At 33.8% G+C, this 26500-nt stretch overlaps 1 long non-coding RNA gene across 1 annotated transcript; it reads right to left on the bottom strand.

The window, feature by feature from the left end:
- Positions 1–14429: 14429 nt before the first annotated feature.
- On the bottom strand, positions 14430–25438 carry LOC131524683 (uncharacterized). The gene is made up of 3 exons (XR_009267050.1): positions 25363–25438; positions 22188–24681; positions 14430–14645 (listed from the first exon to the last, which is right to left on the bottom strand). It is a non-coding gene; the product is annotated as an uncharacterized LOC131524683 (long non-coding RNA).
- Positions 25439–26500: the final 1062 nt, after the last annotated feature.

Here is a 26500-nt window from a genome sequence, read left to right as displayed (position 1 = left end):
GCTTTGCATCACATGAATAAATTACATATTAAAATATATTAACATATTTTATTTTAATTGCAATAATATTTCAATATATTGCTGGAGATTTTTTTTCTGCATTTTTGATCAAATAAATAAATAAAAACATCTTTCAAAACTTTTTTTTATTTATTTGTTATTATTATTGTTTTATTTGTAAACACATAACATAAATGTTTTTAAACCATTATCATGTACAATTATCACTATAGTCTGATGACTCCTTGTTTCAGCAATAATAAAGGATGATGTAAAATTTGTATAAAATAAATAACAAAGTATCATTTTATGATAACATTCTAGAGATCATCTGATTAATTTCCAAGTGGAAATGTTGGCATTTTCAAAACTAACAGCAGGTGAAATTGAGAAAACATTTTGTCCCACGTCTCAAGAATTACTACCATCATAAATCACTCTCTGGAAGCTCTGTAACATCTTCACTATATCTACTTTTATACCTTAATTAAAACCTCATCTTTTTTCATAATTCTTTTGTTCAACACCAGCTGTTGATCATTACTCCGGTGTTGTTGTTTTGGGCGTTCTAAGTACAAATTATTTGTTTTCTGATTGTTCTCACTGGTTCTTTATTGTTTATATGTTGTGCCCCATTGTGGTTTTAAAAACAACTGTATTTTTTTTTTTTTTTTTTTGTGGTTAGTTTTTAGGTTTTAATTGAATGTGTGCAGTATTTAAATCACATGACCAAGAGTCCATGCGTAAAACTATGCAAGTTTCAAAAAAGACATTTCTGCGAAAGGCTTGGTGACTGGAAAACATATTTGCAGGCCAGTATTCAATACTGCTATTAGACTATATGTTATAGACGTCCATACAGAATGTATATACATCTTACAGAAGACGCGTGTGGACCATCATTGAGTTCACTCTGTATTGCACTCAGAGACCCTGAAATCAATAGTCCTCCAGTATTTGACCCATTTTACAAGCTGTATAGTGCATCACACTGAACCGATTACTAAAGGTATGAAACATAGTGAACATCACTGGAGGTAAAATAGATTTACCACCAGAATTCACATTAAAAACAGGGTGAATGGCTTTGAATTTAGTCTGTCTCATAAAGAGAAGAGAGATGGACTAGGGGGGTTTATTGTTGCCTTTATTGTGCTAGAGAAAATTATAAACCTACATCATACGGAAACATGTTTATGAGGATATGACCCACACAGCATTTGTACCTACATCTCCATCCTCCTATGTATATGTGTGTGTGTGTGTGTGTGTGTGTGTGTGTGTGTGTTTAATGTATACAGCATACACAACATGAGAAGGGAAAAAAAGAAGACTGCATGTTTGTGTGACACACAATGACCTCCAAAGAAAAAAAAAAAACGATATATATATGGCACGTATTTATTACGTAAATATTGGTACTTATTGCTGTTTTTTTATTACGTTGCTTAAGATACGTATTGCGATGGTTCAGAATTCAAATATCCGGGGACTGTCGCTAAAGGTTAACGCTCTATCGTGTTGGAAATATGCCCTACACCAAATCCAGCCCTAAACCTACCCGATAGTGTTAACAAATGCAAAACTGATATAAAAACTTATCAGCTGATGCAACTGTGCCATTTGAACTTCCTTTTACACAGATTTCAACTGCTTTGTCGAACCGTAGTTACACAGGATTCGAACCGGTGATTATCATCTCTTAAGTCCGTCTCTGTACTCCGTGAGCTACCGAACAAACTTATCACCTATGAAAACCCATAGATATGAAGCTGGATGTGTGCAATGCTAACGTTCAAAAGCATCAGTTTTCAAATCTCCCAGCATATTAATATTGTTTTGAAGTCATAGCATGATATTCTTCAAGTAATTGTGCGAAAATTATGCTTTATTAATCGCAACTCTGTCAATTTGTGTGAAAGTGTTCATTTATTTTGGAAACTACAGTGATATGTAGCCTACTTATTGGTACGTATTTCATGTCACGCTAAAAAGTGCACCCAGGTACGTAAATGCCATGAGACCAGGTAGATATATACACACACACATATATATGTATATATACATACATACATACATACATATGTATGTATATATATGTGTGTGTGTGTATATATATATATATATATATATATATTCAAAATGTTAAATTATTTCTTTAAAATAAATAAATAAATAATAATAAATAAATAAATAAGTATTATATAATTAAAAATGATTATTATTATTATTGTTGTTTTATTGAGGTAATTTAATTTCCTGTTCCAGTAATGTTTAATTTGTTTCTTTTTGCTCTTATTTGTCTTCCAATCTAACAAAAATTAAAACCATAAAAAATTATTTATTAAAATAAATTGAAAAAAAAAAAATGTTGACTAAAATAAAATAAAATAAAATGATAAGTACTTAATTGGTTAAGTTGATGTATAAAAATAACTACAACTGAAATAAAAAAAAAACTAATAAAAAACATTAAATAATATATATTATAAATATTAATTACTAAAACAGCAAAAATATTAAAACTTTGACTAAAATTAAAACAAAAATGGAAAATATAAAAATAAAAACACACCTATCAGAAAACGAGAGGGGTTAGAGATCTGCTTCTTTTCAGAGAATGTTACAGAATTCTGTCCAACATTTGACCTATATGTAAGATTTCCACCTTAATGAGCTCCAACGAGGACGTGTGAGGATGGTGCAGGAGGACAGTGGCTATCTATCTATCTATCTATCTATATATCATGTATATATGACTATAACAAGTCACACACAATGTGACACATCTTGTAGAGAAGCGTCTATGGAGTGGAGATGATTGAGTGAAACTTGTTCATGTTTTCTGTTGACATTAGCATTGGTTAATGATAAGCGGATGCCAAACCGCTGGAGCTACTGCTTTAACCTCTCCCCCTCTCTCTCTGTTTCTCATGCTAGTCGCCTGAGGGAGGTGATTCATTATCTGAGAGTATTGTCGCAGCACACTTGCTCTCCAGAGGAAGCTGGCACTGTTCTCTTTCATAGTCACACAAAATACAGCAGCACCAGCAATCAAATACCTGTATGTTTGAGCTCATAGTCAAATCTTTGACGTGTGATTGCTTGACAGATGTGTTCATAATGAGCTGACCACAGTGAAACTTACTCATTTGGTATCTCTTCTCTTTTTGTTTAGGAGAAACAATTGAGATATTAAAGGTGAAGTGTGTTATAATAATAAAAAAAAATAATTTTCAGACAGCTTTACTGTCATCCACTGGTCACTGGCCAAACAGATAGTCCATCCCTAAAATCACATCACTGGTTGAGTTAATGTTGCTGTGGGATGCTTAAACAAATTAAGGTTATAAAAGGGGGTTTTCACAGTAAATGCCATTGAATAACAATTTTTCAGAGAATAGTTCCTATAGGAACCACTTTCTGGTAATCCTTTACTTGAAGCCTTTACATATAATGCATTACAAATTATTTTTAATGCATTATGCCTTGTAATGCACCTTATGCATTGTATGATCTAATAAATAATGTTAAAATGCTTATCTATTCATTATTACACCTTTGGAAAGCATAAAACAAATGACAAACAATCACTTTTAGATGTAATAAGGAATCTGTAAATAAACTTTGGTTATAGTCATTTATGAAAAGACAATGCATTGCAATGTACATTATGAATAACCTTATAACGCATAAAGAATTAGAGCAAAGTGTTGCCTTTTTTTCCTAAGTGTGAAGAACATTTTAATAATCTACAAAAACTTTTTTCCACTATAAATAACTTTTGTTACTTGAACGAAAATATATACATTAATTGAAAAAAAAAAAAAAAAGCTTTATTTGAGCAAAGGCAACATTTGAAATAACTGAAAATAAAACATTATGTATATATTATATATATATATATATAGTAAGCGATAAAGATCAAAAAGTCCATCAAACATCTGACCTATACACAAGATTTCCACCCTACTGAGCTCCAATGAGCAGGTCTGAGGCTGATCGATGAAAGGAAGGAGCACAGAGACTGACCTGTAGTGGCCAGTGAAGCATTGAGTCGCCCCCCTACCAGTTAGCTTTTTGGCTGTGTGAGAAGCCCAAGACACAGGAAGTGGTCAAAAACCCGGCAGCCAAACCTCCTATTCATCCTATTCAAACAGTGTAATGTCGCAATCAATTTCACAGGTCTATAGAAGCTCACGGACAGAGGAAGGAAGGATGGGGAACGCCTGCATGTGGATGTGTGAGAGGCTATCTATGACACACAATTCTATAAATTTAGATTAAAAATAATGATTGTTTCCAAACAGGCTTTACTAAACATTTTCCCTTCCTCCTTAAAGAATAGAATATAATATAATAGAATAGAATAGAATAATAAATATATACAGTTAAACTGTTCTAAAGTTTTGGTGAATACATGTTTTTTTTTGTTTTGTTTTGTTTTTTTGGAAGAAAAAAAGAAATGAGTGCATTTCCTCAGCAAGGACCAAATGGATCAAAAGTGACAGCAAAGACATGTATAATGTTACAAATGATTTATATTTTGAATAAATGCTGTTCTTTCTTTTTTCCTGAAAAAAGTTTACATAAAAAATTAATAAATAAATAAAACAGCCCAACTGTTTTCAACATTGATAATAATGATAAAATTGATATAAATGTTTTCTGAGCCGCAAAACAGCATATTAGTATGATTTCTGAAGGATCATGTGACTCCATGTGGTACTGGAACATGCAGTCTTTAAAACGTCTCAAAAAATGTGTACAAGATTAATATCACTAAGAACTAAAGAGTAGTATGATTAATATCACTGGCACTGACATCATCCCACCTCCCATATAAAACTAATGCCCTTTAAATAGCGCTAATGATACTCTATGATGTACGATAATGCATACAGCAAAAAATGATGTTATGGCATCAGGACTGTCGAAGAGTAAATCAACTGAAAAGAACCATCGTGCTTATCAATGTCAAAGGGCTGCAATAGCACAGACTGTATGAAAGTGATGAATAATTCTGACTGTATGGTTATGAGAGGTGTGGTTTTCACATTACGAACGGTTTCACACTTTCATCTGACCCGCTGGATGGGCTGTCAGTGGTGCTCCATGGAAACTGAATTGTTTCCTGGAGTGAATAATTAAAACGCCTCTTTGGCTAATTATTCACGCTAATTACGCTCCGTGCTTGTGACACTGAAGAAATGTGAGCTGATTTTCTTCTGCGAAACCCCAAAATTGATTTACAGAGTCAATGCATGTGCGCGATGGGGTTCAGCTCATCATTAGAAAGCAAAAATATGGAGATGTGGAAAATAAATCCAGCATTTTTGTACACAACCACCAAGCATGAACAATTTCACTGACAGCAGCTACAGCTATCAAGACTGATCTGCTCTGTTTTTCGGGCCAAAATGCCAAGAAAGTCTTATTAACATTCATTGAAAATGAAACACAGCCTCAGAAGGAAAAAAAATCACAAAACAAAGAGACAACGTAGCGTCAAAGCTATTCATTCATATTGATCAGAACTGTCCAAGAAAAATAACCTTCAGTTATTAGTGACGCTTGTAATTTCTACAACTCTAGTGGCACCAGACAGACTGGTAAAAAATAATTGGATTTTATGCTAATGATTTTATGATAATGCTATGCTGTCAATATGGTTCCTAAAGTGTTTTAGAACACAGAACAGAAAACAGAAAAATAAAGGTTCTTTAACAAAAACAAAACAAAAAATAAAAAAATCTTTAACATTCTTGGAACCTTTCCATTCCACAAAAGGTTCTTTTAGATTTTTAAAATATTTTTAACACTAGGACAGTTGGAATTGGTACAATTAAATAAAAAAATTAAAAAAAAGATTTTAATATATATATTTAAAGCTATATTTATGGGTGTTTTCTGCCTTTATTGGGACAGGACAGTAGAGAGCTGACAGGAAAGCATTGCTTGGAGAGAGGGGTTAAAGGATCGGGATCAAGACAGGAATTGAACTCGGGTCACCATGAGTGCAGTTGCACTATACGTTGGCACACTAACCACGAGGCTATTGGCGCCGACAGCTTTTAATATTTTAATTCAATTTATTTCAGTTAATTTTGTTTTAAATAATGTCTTCAAATAATGAATATATACAGTGAATATATAGTGAATATATATATATATATATATATATATATATATATTTAGTATGTATGTATGTATGTATATATATATATTTAGTACGTATGTATGTATGTGTGTATATATATATATATATATATATATATATATATATATATTAGTGCTGTCAAACAATTAATCGCGATTAATCACATGCAAAATAAAAGTTTTGTTTACATAATATGTGTGTGTACTGTGTACATTTATTATGTATATATAAATACACGCATAAAGTATATATTTAAAAATATTTACATGCATTTACATGTATATATGTATATTCATATACGGTAATTTATATTATATATAAATATATTTAAAATTTAAACATAACATATTTTTCTTAAATATATACATACATGCATGTATGTGTATTTATATATACATAATAAATATACACAGTACACACACATATATTATGTAAACAAAACTTTTATTTTGATGTGATTAATCGCTTGACAGCACTATATATATATATATATATATGATTTGAAATCATTATTTAAAATAAAATAACTGACATAAACTGAATTAAAATATTGAAAGCTTTTTTCTTTGCTTTTCTTTTTTTTTTTTTTTTTTAGCTAGTTGCCAAGGTACGATTTAATTGTTTAACTTGATTGTTTACAGTTAAGTAAAACTGAAATACAAATTATACAGGCATAATTAAAAAAAAAAAAAGAAGACAAAAACACCCAGCAAGATCATAATGGAAAAAAAAACAAAAACACAAATAAATGATACATTTCGATAATAATAAAATTACGCTGGGCATCAGTACATAACTGCGTTACTGTACATATTTTAGTGAGTTTTGGATGGTTACTGGGTTGTTTCGTCTAAAGAAGATAAGACAATTCTTAAGTTAAATTCCAAGTTCATAAAAATTTGTAATTCTTGAAAAGTTGCCAAATATTTTCTTAAAAGGATCTTAGTTCTTTGTTTTTCTTGAATAGAAAACATTTTTTTGCAAGACACTTTTTAAGACTTTTAACTCTTCTTAATATTTGTCTTAAGAACAAACTTAAGAAAAAATCTTGAGAACTATTTTTGGTGAAATTAAATGTTAATAACATTTTTTATTTTTTTTTTTTAAATTAGAAAATAAATGCACTCTCAGAAAAACAGGTACAAACACTATCACTGGGATGGTACCCTTTCAAAAGGTGCATCTTTATACCTTACTTGCCCCTAAAGGGACATTTTAGTACCTTAAATCTACACATCTGTTCCTAAAGTGTACATATTAATACCTAAATGGTACATATTAGTATCTTTTGAAGAGGTTCCAACCCAGTGACAGGTTTTGTACCTTTTTTCTGAGAGTGCAAGTTAAGTAGAATTGCATTCTTAAGGATGATTCATAATTCCGTCCCTTGGTTTTCAAACATTATCACCCACTCTACAAACATGAAGTCCTGCACACTGTTTGAGCCAGCCATTGACATGTCAGACCAATCAAACTAACAGAGAAATGTTTTGAAAGTGCCACAGAGTCGCAGCATTCACACTCTCACGAATGTCTTCTAGTTGTCTCTGCACATTAAACTGCCACAGGAGAAAGTATTTTAACATCACATGCTTCACCTTTAAGCAAAACCTCCAAATCTGCTGTAAAATGTAAGTGACATTCAGAGAAGTCCATTTTCGAGAAGCATGTTTTCAACATTAGCTGATTTTATCATTAGATCATTAGAAGTCAAGATTGTTGAAATATTGAAGCAGTCAGCATTCAGAGCACAGTGTTGTTGACTCGAGGACAGACACTAACATGGACCACGCCACATTCATGCGTCTGACTTCAGGGATTCAGAGAGAGAGAGAGGTCAAGTCTCTCCTTCCTTTCAAGACATTCAGTCTCTCATCGTTCGCGGGGAGATCAAAGAAAAATGAGTTCATTGCAATATCCCTTATTTTCATATCAAAGACTTCAATAGGTTTTGTTCATCCCACTGAAGCAGTTCTGTGCCTACACTTCATTCAACAGGTGCTTCAGTCAGACAACTGAAGGACAATTTACAACTTTAGTGCAGCTCGTTCATTATAGTAACATTTTTTTTTTTTTGCATAATCCAAAATCTGCTCTACTGGAACCGGCATATATACAAAGTTGGGTGGGGCTGCAATTTGCAAAAAGTTGAAGGATTATGATTTTACATTTCACGGTTGAATCATCACTATGAAACTAAATGACATAATAAGACTTTAATGGATGAAAATGAAGTGGAAAGAAGTGCAAAACTGGTTCATTTCAAAGCAGCTTGGATCAATTTAGACTCTAATATTCATACAGTCAGATCATTAGCTCAACAACCAAATAACAAAAAACTCAAAAAACAAAGTCACGATCTCTGCTGACTCATCTGAACAGAGATGAATGTGTTGTAATGAGTCACGCAGCAGATGTGACTTTTCTCATTTTAATAATATTGATTCATATCTGACTGTCAGCAAAACTTTGATGCACAAGCTAAACAAAGTCAGTATATTTGTTAAATGCACAATTGTCTCATTTGCTTTAATCAAACTTTGCCTTAGTTTATAATGTTAGTCTCAATGGGAATTTATATAAAATGTAATCATGACAAAAATACTCAAACTAAAATAAAATTACAAATAAAATTTAAAAAATAAAAGCTCATTCAAAATAGTATATTATTAGAAACATTTAAACTGAAAAGATAAAAATAATAAATAAATAAACAAATATCTATTAAAAATAATTTGTAGGTAACTGAAATACATAATAGATGGAAATCTTAAATCAAAATGTTGTCTTAGCAACTAACTGATTTATTTATTTTTTTTAAGTTGAAGTATTAAAATGACTAAAACTGAAACTGAAATATAAATAATTATATCTAAAATAAAGAATAAACTAATAAAATGACAAAAGCATATGACAAAATAATACAGCTAAAACGAAACCTGAAAATATAAAAGTTAATTTAAAGTATTAAAGAAAAAAATATTTAAAAATTGTTTTTGGTAATTAAAATAAAATGGAAAAGAAAACTGAAAAAACAAAACAAAGCAAAAGCTCATTCAAAATATCTATTAAAAATTATGTTCTGTAACTGACATAAGACAGAAATAAAATAAAATAAAATATAAATATTAGTTGAAGATCTTAAATTTAAATGAATATTAAACATTTTAATATTCTTAAGCTATATTCAAATTATTCAAACTAAAACAAAAATGAGTATATCTAAATATATTTTTAATTAAAATGAAAACTGAAAATATGAAAATAAAAGCCCATTCAAAACATGAATAAATACTACATAAATAATAGTAAAATAACACTGGTTAGGCTGTGGTGTTCATAACCATTTTGCAGAATGATGTTTGCCAAGTATGACTATTGTTATTCATCATACTGCGGTTTAGTGATTTGAACAAATCTCATAACTCATCCTGCAGCGATTCCTCAAATCATGTGTCTTGTTGAAGAGATGTGCGCTGTTACTTTACTAAATATCACAGATACTTGATGGTGGACTGTTTTGACCATTTATAACACCCAAAAATGGCACAGCAAAATGCTAAAAACCACTTAGAAACTTCATGAATACATTGCTCTGCATTTCAAAACAGCAGGAAATATTTTACCCAGTCTTCAAATTCAATGTACATCTGATATTGTGTCCATTGCCCAAACAACTGAGGTCTAAATAGATGTGATTTTCCCCCTGTGGCAATACAATACATATCAACTGTACGCTTCACTCCCTCCATCTCTCTCTCTGTCGGTCTAAGAGGTCTGTGCAAAGTACAAAGCAAGAAAACCGATTCGCCTCTGCCAGCTGGTTATTAAATTTGTTTGCAAATCTCCAACCTATTCTTATCCTTTCTGTTTGTCTCTCTCTGTCCATTCTCATACCTCCGTTCTTTCATTTTCTCCCCTCATTTCCTCATCAGCATGCTTTCTTAATACACATCCCTTGTCTTACTGCGAATAACTCATCAGTGCATGCAATTCTGAAGGAAAAAAAGTATTTGTTTTTGCAATCATTCATAAAAATGTAATAACTTTCTCCACTGTAAGAAAGACTTTCATTTTTGGTTAGAGTTACCTAGGCTGGTTTATGTTAAAGAAATACCAAGAAATGACAATTTTTTTTTTTTTCGGTTTTCACACTCATGTAATTACAAATCTATAAGATGATCTTTTTGCTGCAAAAGTTGAAATTTTGATCGACTGTTTCCATGCTCTCTTCCATGCAATTACAGCGGAGCTTCAGAAAGCACACAAAAGAAGTGCTTCATGCAAGAAATGCTCAAGCATTTTGAAGTCTTTGGAACAGACTGATATTTAAGATGCTTTTCCATATCACAAAAAAAGGATGGAGCGAAAATGCACAAAGCTACATAAACATGCAGTAATTTCTGAGAGGAAATAGCATGGAGAATATTTTTTTCCAAACGCACAGATTTTGTACGAACAATATTTGTTTTGTGGAGGGAGAAAGGTTTGAACAGAAGCGGCGAGGAGAGAAAAGCATAATGAAGAGCAGCGGTCAAATGGCATGAATCTCCAACATCTAATATACTCCAGCACCCGATGAATATTAATGTCACAGAGTGAGCCACATCCACAGGCTTTGATTCTACCTACAGCTGAGAATAGAAACAGATATGTCATTTGGAAAAGAGGTCAAAAAATAATAATTATCTATAGATTAAATTAAAGGTTACTAAGCAAAATTAACTACTGGCAGCTAATGCAGCGCAGCTATCATGCTATGAAAGTACTGTAAAAAAAAAAGAATCTAAAGCTAAAATTGTTAGCTATTATTTATAGAACAGAAAAGAAAAGAAAACAAAAAAAAAAATCTGATTCTAACCTATGTATTATAGAAAATGAGTTTGTTTTTTATTTGTATTTTTTTTTCCGAGAAAAAAAAAAAGATTCTTTTGTTGGTAGAATGTGAGAAACAGTAACAAAGACACAAAGAGAAAGACAGAGAATGTGTGTGTAAATTTGATATTCTTGATGTATGTTCCAGACAAGATGTCGGATTGTGTTCAAAAGTAGAGAAGACAAAATATTAAACCTATCAGCTTTGCTCATGAATATTAATTGTGACATCAAACAGGTGAATGGATTCTAGCCATAGTGGGATTAAAGCTTACTGCTGACACATTCATTCAATCCACTGCAGATGTTACTGGTAAGCTTCTGCTTGATCATAAAAAAGTGTTACTCTTACATGACGCTCCTGTCATAAACAACATGCTCCGTGATCCTCTGAAGTCTTCCTCCATATACTGATGTTCTGCTTGCTGTTCTCACACACATGGACCCCGGATCACGTTAGACAGGGTCTTTGCTGGGCAGTCTAGCCTGTTTAATCCTCTTTTATCTTCTTCCACCTCATTTCTCACTTTGGATCAGGTTTTCCACCTGTCTTCCCCTTTACCTGTGGCCCTTCAGCACAGCACTGAGCTGGACACATTTTATTTAGAGTACATCCATCAATGGTATATGAATATATAAATTCAGACCAGCAGCATGATTCTGAGTGCAATACTGTTTTTCTGTAAGTTCAATGCACAATTAGTATTCACATTTTAAACACAATGTCACCAATCAACTTTTGCTCCACCAATGAACATACCCATATAGAGATTGATAGATCGATAGATCGATAGATCAATAAATAGATAGATAGCCAGACAGACAGACATACAGACATATAGATAGACAGACATATAGATAGATAGATAGATAGATAGATAGATAGATAGATAGATAGATAGATAGATAGATAGATAGATGCGTTGAGTGGTTCGCAAGTTCAAATCATTCATTCATAAACACATATTAATTAATTAATTCGTTAAATATTTAGAAATGTATGAATGAATGAATGAATTGGGGGGTCTCAATTTCAAATATAAGTGTTATTTTAATATTTTAATTTGTATTAGCTTTTGTTTTTAAAATGTATTTATGTATGTATGTATGCATTTTTATTATTATTTTAGCAATCCTGTTTTGTTTTTGTTTTTCAGGAGTGTCACCAAGGCACCATTTATTTGTATAACACTTGCTTTGTGTGTGTGTGTGTGTGTGTGTGTGTGTGTGTGTGTGTGTGTAGCTTTATTTAAGTTAACCAAAATGATTTTTAAATATTTTTATTTAACGATAACAACAGTGGCTTAAATGTCATGTCACATCACGTTATTTATTTATTTATGTATGTATGTATTTATACTTTTAACAGTCTTATTTCATTATTTCAGTGGTTTTATAATTAATTAATAATTATAAAACTTATATAATGTATATAATTTCTAATTATTTATATACTATATTTATTTTGCTTTATTTGAATTAACAAAAATATATATTTTTAGTAAACAATAACAACAGTGGTTTAAATGGCATGTGCCAAATGACAGGATGAGTAAGTCGCATTCATGCACATGCCTTCACACACTGCATTAAACCCATCTTCAACAAAGAGAAGAGTCCAGAAATGGAGTTTCAGTGATGTTTGTAAAGCAATCAGTTTCCCGTCTCACTCAGTACTGTCTGTGGATCACTAATGCTGCCTTCACTTTGCTTCCAGACAATAACAGGAAGGTAAACCAGTTAATAAAGCGGCTAAAGGACAAGCAACAGTTACAATTACAACCTTAAGAATAGTGTTAATTAACCATTAAAACTCCTTTCCACAATCATCATTATCTTATCAGACAGAATGGTAATATCTCTCGGTTATTCAATCGCTATTTTTGAGAACAGCGCTGCCCTTTCCTGTCGCTGTCTTTGTCTGGTTCTGGTTTATGAAGACTAGAAGGGGTCTGACCTATGCACGCTTGACTTAATACTTTATTCCTTTTACTTCATTTATTATAATGGAATTAAATAGTGATAGTTGTGCTTTATTATAACTCATTGTGTTCCCTGGCTCAAAACTCAATTAAATGCGTGAACAAATTAAAACTTATTTAGCGTGAATTATTTTATTGAATTTTAATTAAATGGGATTAAGCTGTTATTTGAGTCTTTCAGAGCTCTGTTTCCCAAAAGACTGCCGTGTCTCTCCATCTGTCCCACGTCTATTGCTTTTGTCTTTCCAGCCAAAGATGTCAAACCACATTTGGGTTGGATATTAAATGAATGTTCTTGGAAAAAGGCAAACTGGGAACGCTTCAGAGCGAAGCTTCATATCCGCACTGATCCCTCTTTGTCTTGACCTTTCCGACTATTTTGAGAGGCAATAAAAGCAGTTTGCGGATCGGTTCACTCAGATTCATTCATTTACTGTGGTAAGAGTTGAAATCATTGCTCAAGCCTCAAGGACTCAAGATAGCTTTTGCTCTGGGATTCATCATTTGTCAAAACCGTACGAAAGTGAAACTCCACGATAACAGAAAGACCTAGTAACAATCGTCTTTGAATTATAATATCAGTGAGTGAGATAGGAGAGAAACTCCAGCGTCTCGCTTGTTTCATAAATGATTCAATAAGCCGTGGGAGTGATCCGAACACTTTAAGTGTTGAACTGCACTGGATGTCCAGGGTTTTGCGCTTTCTATTATTAATAAAGAGAGTTTACTTTAATACTCTTTACGGGAGGATAACTGGCAACAGACGGCACTCGCTTTCGTTCTTTCTTGTTCTCTCTGTCTTCATGCCGTTAATTCAAGCCATATACTTCCAAAGTGAACAACCACAATGTCATATTTACCAGAAAGAAATACACATTTAGTTGTTTCTGAACCAGTGTTATGTTTTTCTTTTTCTTTTTCTCTTGATTGATATGTTATTGTTTTGGTTTATTTGTTGGGGTATTATTATTATGGTAATATTGTGTTAGATCATGTGACCTTTGATCACCTGGAGGTATAAAGAGAGGCATATCAGTGCTGTTCATTTGTCTGATGAAGAACCTGCGTGCTCGAAGCGTAACACACTATGCAAGTTTTTTAAAATAAATTTCTTTGATACTTTTGGAGCTTTAGTGTTGCCGACTTTGCATTTCTAATATGCTTCTACTTGTTTTTTAGTCGACCACCCATTTGAGATCGAGGTGCGTGCTGTTGCTTACTCTTTGTTGTTTCTGAACCAACAATGACTTTATATGTCCAAAATGGAATACTAGCAACAGAATGATTTTATGTAATTCAATTAAAGAATCATGGTGTCACAATCTGTGATGGAGGGAGCGAGGAGACGAGGAATCAATTTCAACAACCTTTAATATAATCCAAACACAACAAAACAGTCCAGGGGCGTGACATTACTCCCCCCGGGGAGCGGGCAGACAGAGTCCAGGGAGGCAACGGAGGAGGGAGGAGCCAGGGAGGAGAGAGGAGGGTGCCGGAACAAGAGGAGCCAAGTTGGACCCAGGCCGCAACCATGATGATGGCCCACGGTGGAGCCAACGGAGGTAGGAGCCATGGAGGAGGAATGGCCTTAAATACACAGGACAATCAAGGAGGAAGACGAGACACACCTGGAATCAAATCAACAATCAACGTGAGGGAAAACTGGGTCACAGGGAACACATGGGGAGCAAAAACACAACAAAACAGTCCAGGGGCGACACATGGAGGCTAACTGCATTTTTATATTAAATTATATTGAAAGGTTTGCCAAATGTTACGTCCATAAATGTCCTTGTGGGAGTGCCTGTGGTTTTTCTCTCTCTCTCTCTCTCTCCTGCTTGCTCTTTCTTTGTTTCATGTTGATCTTTTAGGCCGCCTTCCTTGACTGCTGATTGGCTCATGAAGCTGTCAGTCATCATTAAGCGACAAGACGCCGACCTATCAGCTGCCAGAAAACTTCCTGCTGGCAGATATAAGGACGCTGAAAGAAGTGAATGGAGACTTCTTTTGCTCACTGCTTTTTGCTGTCATTGTACTCGTTTTGATTTTGCTTTGTTTGTTATTGATTTATGCCAAGATCCTTGTTTGACAGTAGTTAAACCCTACCATCTTTTTGATTCGCCATTTTTGTTTGATTGTTACTTTGTAACTCGGATGGCATTGCACTTTGAGCTTTGATGAGCTGATGCTCTGTGACGTTTACTCTTTACTCAAGAGGAAGGTGGATAGGGAAGATGTCGTACGACTTCCATTGTGCAACATTTAGGTAACTCTGTGTATAGAAACCCTAGGTAAGAGGTGAACGCCATCCCCTGTATGTTTTGTTTGTGAGTTGAGAGTAGGGAAGTATATGGCGCTTGGCGCTGAAGATTTATTTTCTTTTTATGCCTTTAGTTAGGATAGAGGTTTAAATAAGGTAGAATTGGTTTTGTTTGTTTCTTTCTTCTGGCGTCACTAGCGTCCCCTTTCTCTTGGGTTGATTTGTGTAGTTTTTTTTTTTTTTGTTCATTTTCTTTTTTTCCCTGAATTGTAAATTTTGTACATATTTGTTCTCTCTTTAAATGACTTATACTTTTGTAAATATACTTTGTAGTTATGGGTTCTTTTCACTTTGTATAATAAATCACTTTCGTTGGCAGTTTATGTCTTTGCTTTGTCTCTTACCGCATCCATCATTGTACAGACTTTCCACAATCTCAATGTTACTCCTTTTACCTCCTAGACCGTCTTAAGGGGTCGTAACACCAAAAAATACTAATTTAGCTGGTTTAAAAGGTAATTTTCTATAAGACAAGACTAAAGCATCTAATGTCTTTGTTTTTTTTTTTTTTACTTGTTTTGCACTAGCACTGGAAATGGCTAATGGCTTCTTGTTGTTGTCAGGAAGTAAAAAGAGTGAAAAGGAGATCTGAAATAGCCTAAAATGTCCATTTTACATTTTAGAGTAAAATCACTTGAACACATCAGATCTGATTACAGTCCTGGAAAGCATATACTTTCAAGCTTGGAAGTCAAAATTGCAATGTGATATGTTCAAGTGATTTTGCTTGGGTGGATTTTTTCCCCTTTGTTTGTTTATTTATTTGTTGATTTGTTTATTTATTTGTCACTTAAATTCAAGTTTAGTTGTAGTACAACAAGTCTGCACAAATAACAATTAGCTATTTTATGAGATGAATTAATGTTCAAAAGTTCGGGGTCAGTATGCTTTATTTAATTAAATTAATGATTTTGTTCAATAAGAATGCATTCAAATGATAAAGTGTGACAGCAAAGACATTTATAATATTTCAAAAGATTCCACATTAAAATATGATGCCGCTCAACTGTTTACATTTTTAATAATCAGACATGTTTCTTGATCAGCAAATCCGCATATTAGAAAGATTTCTAAAGGATACCGTGACACTTAAGACTGGAGTAATGATGCTGAAAATTCAGCTTTGCATCACATAAATAAATTTAATTTTACAATATATTCAAATTAAAATCAGTTATTTTAAATTCTAATATTATTTTACTTTAATTTTAATAAACATATAATTTATATTTATTTTTACTGTATTTTTTATCAAAAAAATGCAGCTTTGGTGAGCAGAAGAGACTAAACTTTTAGTTTAGTTTGCTGCCTGATAAACCAGTTAAATGAGCAGTATTGTCTGGCAAGCTTTATGCTATTTTTCATGAACAGTGCAGAAAATGCATTCAAAATCGACGTTCACAATTAAGACCTCACTATAACCAAAAACAGTTTCCTTCTGACATGATGCTTTAATTTACAAGACTATGCAACATAAGGCCTTAAAACAAGGCATTAACCTGCCTAATTGTGAAAATAGCTCTCATTCATCAAAACTGTGTTTTCCTTCACTGTAAGAGCTGTAATCAAACTGTTTGCTATGTTAGGTGTTCTTGAGAGCATACGCTCCACTGTAATACTTCATTCCTCACATTTCCACAGCACTTCTCTCTCCTCAGCAGCCGTTGTAAACGTTCCCCTGATTAAATCTGACCCAGGGAACACTGTCCCTAATTAGCTTTGCTAAACTTTGCATTACAGTCATAAATCAGCAGCTCCGTGTTAGTCTTCCAGGGGGGAAATGTAAATTTTGTTCTTTATCGTATTCATCATCCTGCTAAAACAACAGCAGAGTCTGACACGTTATTTAAATCCAGGTTGGTCATATAACAATGTGGCTCGATTTGCGGAGATGCAGAGGAGTGTTCATGCTATTCTCATTAAAGGAAAGAAATATGAGCACTCAGGAATGACCTTATTATTCAAAATACGAAGGTTGGACACTGGATGAGATGCACAGGTAAAGCGAATGCAAACAAATGGACACAGGCTGTATGTTCCAAATAGCATTATCACAGTATACTTTCAGTATGCAATACTCCTGTCAAGAGTCAAGGCATGCCACAGTTGAATTACACATGCAATGTAATGAGGTTACATTGCAGCACTAAAAATAGTAAGCAGTATACGGTGTACATTGTACATGTTCATGAATTACATTTTAAACACATTAATGGAAAGAAAACTTGCGGTTCGTAATGTATGTTCAGACAAACACGCAGCTGTCTCTATTTCCCCATCAGTTTATTGATCAGGCTAATTGAGTTGAAAGTAATAGGGCACAATGCAAATTGAGCTTCTGCATGTAAACAAACACAGACAGGCTGTAATAATGGAGTGCCGAGCACAGGAAACAGACCAATTTACGCGACATTAAAGACAGATCTTCACGCCTATTGGTCGCCTCCATGCAAATGAGCTGTTATTAAGTCTGCAGTATTTGGATGTTTGTGAAATTTGCGTGGCAGTTGGTACTGGGGAGAATTATAGCATACTGCAGCTACAGACCTGTGCTTTCAAGTGCGGGGCCTTATTTATAAGTGTACAGAATTAATGCCTGTTTATTAGCCTATCAACCTGAGATTTTTTTCTGAGATATATATATATATATATATATGAATGAATGAATGAACCGAGCTTTAAAGTATAACATTTATTTTAATATGTGATATACAGCCTATATGGGCAATATGTGCATATACTTGTGTGCCAACCACTCCACTGAAACTGCTGTTTTCTAATTACCTCATGTCATCATATCAGAAGCTGTTACTGTAATTAATCAAAATCAGTGGACCAAACTATTGGGAAAATATATAACTGTCATGTACAACGCTGCTCTGTCTGAGGTGTCATACAAAATTATGAAACATCAAGCATTTCACCACAACGCACACACATTAACGACCCCTGCTAGTATTTTTCAGTGTCATGGAGAGCGACGTCCTGTCAGAACAAACCACACGGGTGGAGGACGGAGACTTATGAAACTTGACTGACAGTGACTGATCACACAGCTTTTGTGTCTGAGCTGAAGACCCCCACGAGCTGCTCGTGATACCGCTCATATTTCACTTACTTCATCTTGAGTGACAGACAGTGAATAGGGGTAAATTGAGCCACCCAGATTTTGAATACCAGAATAAAACCTCAAGATTTAACAATCCAAACCACAATAAGACCAAAGGATGAGCTCTGAATAATCACCGCATGACAGAGAACTGAACATGACAACAACAGCACAAATAAAACAGGAAACAGAGAAACAATAAATAGTAACACAGTGATCCGTTTAATTTATTCATGCCGGCGCTGCATTGCTGGGAAGTCAAAATACCGCGTACCGCGTCTAGCTCGGTTTATCCACAGATTAAACTCCTTTCTCATAAACCCTCACGTTCGACAGAAATGCAGAAAATATCATGAAAAAGCACACTTTGTGTTTATTTGACTCTCTGGTGTTCTTAGCGTTTAATGTTGAAAGTGTTTTTGCATGACAGGAAGAGCGCCTGTCAGAGTCGTGCCACAAAAATAATATGTGGAAGGAGCTCAGACGCTGCTGACAACATTCAAAGACATCAAACTGAGAGAAAACATGAGCAGTTCATCTGCAAACTAACCAAAGTAACCTGTCAGCAAAGATCTTCTCTTTAAGAAGTCTCTTTATGAACTAATTACTCACTTATTTGTATTTATATTTAATATATTTTGAGGTGTCACGTTTCTACTGTATGTACATTATTATTATTATTATTATTATTATTTAAACTATGTCATAGTAAATTTGCCTTCTTATTTAAATTTAAATTAAATTTAAATTAAAAAATGCTTTTAAAGTATTGTTTAAAGTAACATTTTAAATATTTAAAATAATCAATTTAAAGTATTTTTAAAGAAATTTATAAATGCTACAAATATTCAATTTCAAATAAATGCTGTTATTTTGATCTTTCTATGCATTAAAGAATCCTAAAAACTGTATAATATTTTAAATATAGTATATTATATTTTTACAGTATTGCGATTTTACCATATTTTGGGTCAAATAAATGCAGCCTTGGTAAGCATATAAGACTTCTATCAAAAACAAAATCTTACAGACCCAAAACTTGGTATATATTCATTACTGCACATGGTTCTGCCCAATAATTGCTTGTTTTCATTGAATCGGTTGTACTAATTGTGTATCAAGTATTTATATACACAGTTATGTGGCTAGTTGACATCAAATTAGCAGTGCTAAAATTCATGAAAACTATTTCAAATGAATTATTGCTTAATTATTACATGTGCTACTTTTATGGTTTATATTAATTGAGCAAATACATGGAATATTTGTATTTAAAATCTTCTGTCAAACAACAGAACCAATTAAATGAACTCTAATAAATAAAAAAATAATATATACACTTTAACCTTTACAATTTGAATGGAAAATATGCCATTTATGTATGTATTTATTTATTTATTTAATATTTTATTTTATTTTAACCACCCAAGTGCAGTGTTCATTTTTATGCTTTCTCATAGATCTTCTGCTATGATAATTCCCCATAAACCCTCTACCAAAAACCTCCTCATAAAGCAATGAAATGCAGCTCATAAACACATCAGTGACCTTTCACATGCTACATCACAGAAATCTCAAACTGACCCTATGAAAGCAGCACATTTTCACAGCAATGCACCTCAGCAGTGCCATTTTTTTTTTTTTTTTTTTTTGCCTTAATTAAAAGACTCCAGGAGGAAGCACAGATCTGTTATTAGGGTCACCGAGGTCACACAGCAGTTTAAAACAAATCCAAGTCATTTCTTAATAGACTCTGCAGGGCCACCGCATGTTCGCATTCACAGTAAATGATGCTGGTCATTTGATGTGGTGGTACACAAACAAAAACAGTCTATAAGTCGCTTCCATGTGCCGTCTCTTGAGGTTTCGCAGAACATCAGTGCAGTGTTGTGCATCTAATAATTCACCGCAAATGAACTGCTATCATTCTTCTGACAAACTATAAGCACTTGGAAATGTGTTTACAGTTCCACTGGAACATATTGGAGGCACTGTGCAGTCTGCATCCAGCGGCCAACGTATTAACAATGTTGACTGCGCTATTAACCAAATTTCTCTGTGGACCAATCTGTGATTTACAGATAGAGAAGCCAATAAACATCCATTCCTATGAGGCTTCTGTCAAATACAGCATATTTTTCCCTTAGCTTTCATATGGTGCTTAATATTCCTTCTCTGCCTCTCATCTAAAGAGTTTTTTTTTGTTTTTTGTTTTTTTCCCATGGCCGGTCATCCCTAACTGGGTCATTAAGGATCAGGTGGTCATTTGCTTAATAAAAACCTGCATTCATCTGAAGTGCTTTAAGCCTGCAATGCAGTAGAACTAACGCTCCCTGGACATGGGATTGACTATTTTTTTATAATTCAAGAACATAAAAGGAGAGCTTCATTGAAATGTATTACTTAAAAAAAGGTGGAGAGAACAGGCGAATACTTAATAGGACAAAAGAAAAGAGAAAAGTCAATAGGGCATAACTTCTAAAAGATGGTGAAATACAGTTTTTAATATGATTATCAATATTTTTCAGAATATTTTGGCTCACATATCATTCTAAACTTCTTTATAACAAAGTAACAACCTGAAAATGTGAAGTCTATAAACTGGACTGATGTATTTTTTAAAAACCCTATAAATGTTTGATAAGCAGTAACTATACCTAAATTATTTGGAGGAAAAAAGTTTTTAACAAAACAAAACAAAATAATTAAATATATTTTGATATTTATTAAATTAAACAAATCCACGTAATTTCTTCAACAGTGTTTATATCAAAAAAAGAAAAAACAAAACAGCTTAATTGCATTTCAAAAACATTAAATTATATGTATTTTTCATTATAGGGAAAACAAAACGAAAATGCAAAACAAAAACAAACAAAACCAAATGAAAAACAACACACAAAACAAAAGGAAAAAATAAATAAATATACGAAACTAACCAAAACAAACAAAAACAAAACACAAAACAAAGCAAAACACCAACTAAATCAAAACAACAACAAAAAAAATACAAATAAACAAAATGTAAAAAAAAAAATTATGAAGTTAAAATGAACTTGCATTTAAAATTAACAGGCATGGACTAAAAACAACTAAAAAATTGACTTCATTGAGTCTTTAAAGGCTGAATTGAAATGCTTTGATGAAAGCATTTAAGGTATTATTTGCACGTAGCCACTAAAACAGATTGGCAGATTAATAGACCATGGACTGAGGAATCTGGAATGAAAATTGATGAAGAATGAATAATTATTGTGTAAAAGTATGGCATGTCAAGGAATGTCAAGTGTATCCATTTAAACAGCACGGTAAAACTGCAATTAGCACATTTTGAGGCAAAAAATATAACAACAGTAAATTATCTGTCCTCACTTTTGAGACCAATGCTTCAAACATCAATAAAATGTCTATGTGTGTGGGTCTGCTCTTTCAGAGGGCTTAAGGACGCCGTAGGAGGTCTGGGTCACGACCAGCTTCTATAGGATGAAGACGTCAGCATCCAGACTGAGCGAGCGCCGGCCCTGTCGCTTGGCTCGCTACATCCTGCCCAATCTCATTCTTGTAGAAATTGAGGTTTGTGAAGGTCGTTATTGAGAAGTGCTGTCTTATTACAGTGAGTGACCTTCACCTCAGCCTCTGGCTCTCTCCTCTGTGTTATTTAGTGAGGTCTGACACACGTGTTTGAGTGTGTGTGTGAGGCTGTCAGAGAGGAGGAATAAACCTCATAGCGCTTTTCCTTACCTCTTTATCGCTAGATGCTAGTGTAACTGTCAGTCTTCCTTCCTCTTTGTCGCCCAGGGACACAGAATGACGAGATTGGCAGAATACTGCTTTTTTCGCCAGACAATGATGGGATACTGCCTATAAGACACAGAGAAAATCTCAAGAACATTCACTCAAAGCCTTTTACCATATGAAAACTCTAATGTAGTGTGTCCGAATAAAACACTAATGCAGTAATAAAAGCGAATTAACCCTTTGGGGGGAATTCAACTAATTGTGAGATTTCAGCATGCAATGTCAGAAAATGTTAAAGAAATATTTCAATTTGTTACACTTCTGTTCAAAGTTTCAAGTTTAAGGATGTTGATTTTTACATTGTTACAAAATATTAAATTTCAAATAAATGCAGCTTCCTATTGATCAAGGAATCTTGAAAAACAAAGTATCTCAATTACCACAAAAATACGAAGCAGCGTAACTGTTGTCAACATTGATAATAATTTTTTTTTTTTTTAAAGTTTCAGCAAATCAGCATAAAAGACTGGAGTAATGATGCTGAAATCTCAGCTTTGCGTCACATGGAATAAATTACACTTTAAAATGTATTCAAATAGAAAACAGCTATTATAAATTGTAATGATATTTCACAATAATACAGTTTTTACTGTTTATCTAACAAATGTAGCCTTGGTGACAGTGTTAATTTTGGCAGGCATTTCTGATTTAGTCGTAGTCTTTATCTTGAGACGAAAATCCTTAATAGTCTTAGTCACATTTTAATTCACTGTATTTTTGTCAACTTTTAGTCAAAGTGCCGTTAACAACATTTATTTTGGTAGCTATTTTATATGTGGTATTCAAACAAAAATAGGCATCAATTCTTCTCTCTTTAGACCAAATCAATTAAGCTTATGAGAAATTTGAATCAAGGATTGAATTTGGAAAAACTGGAATAAATTTTTATTTTTTGGTAGAGATACAAATTAAACTCTTTTTTCAGATACAGTAGCTTTACTTAATTCTACATTTATTTAACATATTTTGTTAGTTAACATTTATGACACGGATAGGAATGCTGTCCCTTTAAGATGGAAGGCATGCATGTAATACTGACACACATTCAGTTTTCACCCACCTGTTTACGCTCACTTAAGCCATAACTGACTGTATTTACGTGAGATACTTTACACATTTGAACTGCTGTGTGCATAGGCGTAAATCCCGGGGGGGACGGGGGACAGGACCCCCCCTATCTGAGGCTTGTCCCCCCTAAAAATATCATTACAAGTGACTCTGTGTATTGAAAATAATATAATGGACATATACTTAAAATAACTGTGTGACTAGTAAAACAAAATAAACGCAAAAAAACGTTTTAAGTTCAGAAATGTTTTGATTCCCCCCTCCCTTTCCTCACAGTGGTTTGGTCCACTGCCTGCTTTCCTTCTTTACCGATGCACACACACGAGTCCGGCGGGAGAGAGCAAGTTAGTTATGTGTAAGTAGGCTGTCAAGGCTATTTTATTCTCTTTTAAACATCGGGTGAAATTATTCTTTCTCTTTAATACAGATGATGCTGGATCATTAATAAATTAGTCATTACAAAAAAATTATGACATCCGATGTATTTTCTATGAGCGATTATAAGTTTGACAAGCTTAATACCGTAGCTTGTCACCCACTACAACTAACACGGCGATAAACCTGTGTGTGAACTGATATTAGGCTAATATTGTAGACCTATGTGTTGGGTTTCGTTCAATATGATGTTAAGTGGCAGATCAGTGGGTTTAATGCGGTTGAATTAATGCGAAAGAGACGTGCTAGGCTTCAGACGAAACCTAAAATACTATGGATGAAGCAAAATAATAATTATAATATGACCGCGTGGTGAACCATGAACTCATATTTAAACACGGTCTCCATGCTATGTACATATGCTGTGTACACATATCTATCCTTATAAGTACAATTTTGGCTGTATTATTTGTGTCCCCTTCAAAAATTGCTCTTGAGAAATTTTACGTTTATTGTCCCCCCCCCCCCTACTGTCAGATGAAATTTACGCCCCTGGCTGTGTGTGTATTTGAGCACCGAGAACTGATCGCGCGCTGTATGAGAACTGAAGAAGTGGAGCGTGCGCGAGAGAGAGCACTTCTATCAGCGCGATACCGCCTATCCCGCCCTCACTAACTTTAAGTTAATCGACAATGAACTGTGACTCCCGGGAAAAACGGGACGTCTGGTCACTCTATCCCTAAAAAAAAAAAAAAACCCTTCAGGTGCTGAGGCCATTGTTTCAGATCGCTAGTTGGCGTTTTGGTAGCCTATCCGTCCGCTGCGGCTGCCATACTGAGACTACATATAAACGCCCCTCATCTGATTGCAATCCAATGACAGAGAGAGACGCACATTTTGAAAGACAATACACTTAACTTAGCCTATAGGATGTATTTTGAATGTCCGGTAGTCCTCAAATAACATTTTAGTCCCGTCTTATGGAGGACCAAACCTGCAAAAACAATAAATAAATAAACAATACGCAAATAAATCCACAACATAATACATAAATAAATATTTAAATAAATAAATGTGCAAATAAATACATAAATCCACATATTCCTGTATAAATTAAAATATAAATAATTAAATGTGCGAGAAAATTAATAATTAAATAAATTAAACGAATGTTGGGGGAAATAATAAAAATGCTAAAGGAAATGCTAAACTGAAAGCATTTTTAATTTTATGAAAGCTTCAAGTGCAGTTAATTATATGTATGTGCACAGACAACGGTGGTGTTGAAGCTCTTTTATTTGCCGTCAAACGGTTGATCGCTGCCGTGTGTGTATCCTTTCGCAAAATGCGGTGAAAAGTCCAACACGACGGTAATAGTTTGATTAAGGTGTTTACATGTCTGTACTGCACTTCAATAATGCGACTGAAATAGGAATACTCCACGTGTATTCAGGTCTGAACCCATGTGCTACAGATCGCCTGTATGCACTTCAGACAGGAGTATAGACCTCTCCAGACCAGCAGACATGAGTGTGTTCAGGGCAGAGATCATTTATTACTCTGAGCTAAATACATGTATGTATAAATACATAGTATATTAAAGATTTGAAAGCCATCTGAATAATTGTGTTTTCTTCAATTACAAGTTGCCTATATTTAGGTAGGTCACAACTACCTGTAAGTCACTTTTTGATGCCATTGGTATAAGACAATCAATACTGGCAGCATACAGACAAGTTGTCCGCTGGGCCTGTGGTGTTCCGAGCAGCCCTTACCTGCATGTGTTGAGTCAGACATTAGAAGACTGTTTACAGAGGAAGGAGGTTTTGAATGGCCCCATTTTGTTGACCATCAATAAAAAATAATCGCAATCACAAATTGTCTTACTGTATAAAAACTTGTTTATAAAGTTTACATTAGATATATATCAAGCATATCTGCATTTATGGTTAATTCAATTCAGTTTTATTTATATAGCACTAAATCATAAATGTTATTTCATAGCACTGTTAATATCCAACCAAAAACACAACATTGCAGCTGTTAATTAACAAATATATATATTTATATAGATATAGATGCACAAAACATATTCTACCGAAAGAAAAATATACCATCTGACCCATTTAAAAACATTTAACAATCTTTCAGTCTGGGTACCACACTGTGTTGTTGAAGTGTGTTAAATGGTGAATGCTGTGCTAGATACACGCCAACAGCCTGATCTTGTTGATCCTCTGGAGGGATCTGGAAAGAGGAGCAGGTGTAGTGGAAGACAGACAGTGCTGCGTTCTCGTGGAGCCTGTGGTGACCTGCAGTATTCCTCTCTCAGACGGGAGCAGCAAACACAAGTTTAGATCACATTCACTGCTGACCATGCTTCTCCACTCGGCCTCCATCACATCTGCATCTCCATCAGGAGTGAAGCTGCAGTCCAGCACAGGTGTTAATAACAGCTGGCCTCCACTGCTTCAGATCTTCACACTCTCATCATCCAAAGCCTTATAAACACATCGCATGACAAAAAAATCACCAAGCTGTGCAAACAATGTTACTAAGCTGTCACTAGACTTGATAGTTATAATATTAGCAAACTGAGGTTAACCAGCTATGCCTTCTCATATGGTAAAGTTTTTACATGGTTTTTAAAAATATAACGATATTGCTAACGCTTACAAGCTAGCTGCGGTGCTTTACAACAACTTATCCACATCTCGTTGTGTCTCATTATTTAAATAATTATGTTCACTGATATGGTAGTTAGCAAATGTTAAAAAACAAGTCTTACGGTGCACAGTTGACATTTTCGTGGA

This window comes from Onychostoma macrolepis, chromosome 18 (genome assembly GCF_012432095.1).
Source record: "Onychostoma macrolepis isolate SWU-2019 chromosome 18, ASM1243209v1, whole genome shotgun sequence".
In the NCBI taxonomy this organism is placed as follows: Eukaryota; Metazoa; Chordata; class Actinopteri; order Cypriniformes; family Cyprinidae; genus Onychostoma; species Onychostoma macrolepis.
The sequence above is the reverse complement of the archived record's forward strand: the minus strand, read 5'-3'. Positions and strand labels throughout refer to the sequence as shown.